The sequence below is a fragment of the Hibiscus syriacus genome, unplaced genomic scaffold (assembly GCF_006381635.1).
Source record: "Hibiscus syriacus cultivar Baekdansim isolate YM2019G1 unplaced genomic scaffold, ASM638163v2 tig00110577_pilon, whole genome shotgun sequence".
Classification (NCBI taxonomy): Eukaryota; Viridiplantae; Streptophyta; class Magnoliopsida; order Malvales; family Malvaceae; genus Hibiscus; species Hibiscus syriacus.
In genome coordinates this window covers 847388-851792 of record NW_024062788.1, presented here as the reverse complement: position 1 = coordinate 851792, position 4405 = coordinate 847388, and the positions used below count along the sequence as shown (strand labels likewise).

General features: G+C 33.5%; 1 non-coding gene and 1 pseudogene across 1 annotated transcript; both read left to right on the top strand.

The window, feature by feature from the left end:
- Positions 1–1024: 1024 nt before the first annotated feature.
- LOC120133100 lies at positions 1025–2445 on the top strand (annotated as a pseudogene).
- LOC120133242 lies at positions 1458–1605 on the top strand. The gene has a single exon (XR_005517076.1). It is a non-coding gene; the product is annotated as a small nucleolar RNA snoR137 (small nucleolar RNA).
- Positions 2446–4405: the final 1960 nt, after the last annotated feature.

Below are 4405 nucleotides of genomic sequence, written 5' to 3'. Positions count from 1 at the left end.
ACGTATTGGTTTTGATATCGGTTTGTTGCGATATATTATCTTGGTTAATATTTTAATCATATATTATGTATGAATAAAAGTACGAATTAAATGACCTTAGTGGTAAATGAATTATTGTTATTCATTGAGGATTCGAATTCGAACACTATAGATGCCTGAGATGTGAGCGAAGGTTGAGAATTATCTCTTAGGTGTGAGCGTTTAATATTAAAAGGTTAAGAGTCAACTTTGAATATATATTGTCTTGTACTTACCCAAGTTAATAAGAAAAGTACCAGAATAGAATTCAAAAAATTTAATTAAGTAATTTAATTAGATGATTATATTTTATTCTTTATAACTATAATTATGTAAAAGCCATTCTCAGCGTTAACTTGAGGACTTTATCAATGTAGAAGAAATGTAGTTTTATGCATATCTGAGAATTACGTCCAATATTCACTCCACTATTTTCTTAAACATAGAAGTTTCAAACGAATTTTCTAATGTAGAAGTGCCCAACTTTCTCAATGTGAAAGACAAAACCAACGTTGGGTCTAATGTAATGAAAGTATTGCTGATCCAGTACCCAATTTTTTCAGTTATCCTAACTCTGCATGATCAGAGGAGGAGATTTCTAAATTTGAACCATTCTGCCAAAACCATCTATAACCTCTATCTGGAGTAATATAAAGAAATGTTGTTTCAAAATGAAACGTGTTGAAGAATAATTGAAAGCAGGAGAAACAATCCCAAATTCTCAGATTTCTGGGAAATAGACCTGATGCACTCGGTAAAAGAAAGATGATGAAGAAAACTGGGGAAAAAATTTAAGAGGAAAAAGAAGAAGAGAAATTGTGAAGGGAATTACTCACCCTTTCATCATCCAATGCGCTCAACACATTAGTTCAGGAGCCCATTTAATTGTTTAGGTCCACAACACAAACAAAGCCTTAGTGTTTGGTAGCTTTATATTTAAAATCTAGAAGAAACCTCCTCCTTCCAGAAACCAGGCAAGCGGAGCAGCAGAGAAGGGTGGATCACAATGTCGAAGCGAGGTAAAATTTTTCCTCACTTTCCATCTCATATAACAAAATCCCAATCGATCTCATCCATTCTCTTTTCTTCTAATTTGCAATAGGAAGGGGAGGTAGCGCCGGGAACTAGTTTAGAATGTCGCTGGGTTTACCGGTGGCGGCTACCGTCAACTGCGCTGACAACACCGGAGCTAAGAACCTCTACATCATTTCAGTCAAAGGAATCAAAGGGCGTCTCAACAGACTCCCATCGGCTTGCGTCGGTGACATGGTCATGGCCACCGTCAAAAAGGGAAAGCCCGATTTGAGGAAGAAAGTGCTACCGGCCGTCATCGTCCGACAACGCAAGCCTTGGCGTAGAAAGGACGGCGTCTACATGTACTTCGAAGGTCCAAAATCCAAACAATTCCTTCGGTTCCCCGTCTTTTTTTATTAAAATTTGTTGCTTCTTTTAATAACGGAGTAGCTGGTTTTGATCTTTCTGGTTACTCTTAATGGGAAGCATAGGGTGATGTGAAATAGCCAGTTTTAAACAGCATGATGCTTTTGTTTATCTTTTGCATCGTGGTACCTGTCTGCTGGTATATTTTGTTTTGTTATTACTATGTAAAAATGTTGGCCGTGTCTTCTGTTTTTAACCTTGGTTTGGGGTTTTATCTAACTGTTTGCAGATAACGCTGGTGTTATGTCAACCCCAAAGGTGAAATGAAAGGTAAATCAACCCATTTTCATTCAATTTTGAAACATCCCGTTAATATTGCTTGTTTAATTGTGGGGTTTATCTAAATTTTGGGATGGAGAACATGCCTTTGTGACGAGGGATATATATTATAGGTACTATTGGAATTTATAAAATTTTAGGCGAAAAAACATATTATTAAAAGAAAATACAAAGAAAATAACTAAATTATATGAGAATTTGAAGTTTTCAAATGGGAAGACTGCCACTGATGTAGTAAAAATGTAATATCTATGCTTCCAAGTTAAAGCTTGAGAAATCTGGGTTATCTTTTTTCTAGATCTCTGTTTTGCGATGACCGGAAAGTTTATGTTTTTGTGAGATTGGTTCTATCAATGCCTTTTCCTATAGTCTTGCGCTTCAGTTGAAGAAAGTTCGATTTTTATCTTGTTGGATTGATTTGATTTATGAAAACTCATTTTGGGTTCCATTTATTTGGTGTTTCAGGATCTGCAATCACCGGTCCCATAGGAAAGGAGTGTGCGGACCTGTGGCCTAGAATTGCAAGTGCTGCCAATGCTATTGTCTGAAAGATTTTCATGGTTTTGTTTGCAATTGTAGCTTTGATGTCATCTTTCAATTACTTTCCTTATTTAAGAGGTTTTGATCAGACAATGGTACATCTGGTTGTCTAGAACTTATTTATAGTTTCGTTTTATGGATGATTTACAACAGTTTTAGCATGCTTCCTTTGCTCTTTTTAAGCTCAAGTAGAGCTAAACAATTACCTAGTGAGGGAAATGACACATCACATTTTGGCCCAGAAGTTTTATTTTAATATAAAAGGTCCCGTAACATTTTATTAAATAGTCATTGTGGTTCTTATTCTTTTATTTCAGAGTATTTTAGTCCCTCAACATCTCATTTTAAGAAAAAAAATCATTACTTCGAGTGTTAACAATTTGTTGACGGAAAGGAACTTTTTGCCTTAAAAAGGAAATGTTAGAGGCATTTTTTGGCCTTTAAAAAACGACCTTTTAGATTACATTTCACATTAATAACAATCTAATTCTAATTTTCGTTTATCATACATACCTTGTCAATCTGTTTATCAGATAAAACTATTTCCAGGATCTTTGTGAGCCTTGCACTAGAGCAAATGATAAAAAAGCGTTAGACAAATGAGGCACTCCTTTTCCTCTCCTTTCGGCACTAGAAAAGCAGACTTAGGTAGGCAAGGCATTAACTTTTCAATCACCTATCTCTTCCTTGTTACTTTAATTATAGATGCTTCCTAGAAAGTTCACCACCCGTAAACCCCAAAACCAAAACAAAAGTGTTGCTAACATGCATCACCATCCCCTTTTCTCCAAGTTCAGATAATGGATGACATCGGAATGACTGCAAATCAAAGTGGAAAGAACACTGGTTGATCCCTTTTCTTGTAGGAATCGAATAGATGCATGAAAAAGTTGAGCATTCCATGCTTTTATCGAAACTATATATATACACATACATATATCTTATTGCCCCCATTGCTTTACCTTGCAAGTTTGAGTGATACCACCATATTCAAAAAATTCTGAAATAATGCAAATCTTGAAGAGAATTCTCAAGTGGGAAATGAAAGTAGCAAACCATGAGAATGGATATTTCAGTCTACAGAGGAAGCCAAGTTGTGTGTTGAAACAGTTTGTTTGGAAGGTGAAGTCACAGTGGAGGCAAAGGCAAATAAGCAGCAGCACCATGCGGTTCAGTTATGACTTGCACAGCTATTCTCTCAACTTCGATGATGGGTTTTTCCCCCCTGATGAACTGAATCCGACGCCATGAACGCTTTGGCTTTCCTCTCCAAATAACTCATCTGTAATCTTATTGGTTTTGGGTGGTAATTTGATGTGAAAAAGGAAGTAGGTTTTTGCCATTTTGCGTGGTGATTTGATTTTCTGTTGTCTGATATCATCAAAATCTTAGATGGTAGCACCTTCATATTATCATATACAAGTATATATCCTATACATATATTTTCCTTTGATCTGTAAAACTTAAACAGAAGCTCTCGTTCTGAAAAAGAAGAAGAAGAAGCTCTCTTTGGCCTTATTATTTCAGCAGGTTGTATATCATTGGGTTCAAAATGAGTGTGTTTTAAAAGGTTTGTATCCATGTCATAAAATTTTAATTTTGTAATTAAATTTAATCATTAAAAAATATCTTATTTATTAATTAAGTAAATTATGATATATTATAATTTAATTATATAAAATTTATATTTTAAAAGAGAAAAAGTTATACGTTAAATATTTTATACAGTATACAAAATACTGGAAAAATAGTATATTTAATATATAAACTATTGAAATTTATAGCATATTTAATATATAAACTATCAAAATTTATATAAATTAAATTATTATTATTACATGAACATCTTATTATATTAATTTAAAAGTTTATTATCCTTGTTTTTAAAGACTATAATGAAAAATTATTATCATTGTTTATTTTGAAAGGAATTTTGTAGGGCTTTACAATTTTTTTGAGGATACACGATGATTTTAGATTAGTTTTGTGAAGTTTAAGATAATAAAAAAAATATTAAATTTGTATTTAAGAGGTTAAAAAAAATGATTTTTTTTGGTTCAGCCGTCATTGATTACGGTGATAAGGAACAGTTCTGACATAGGCCTCGACTAGATTCAAGAATATTTTA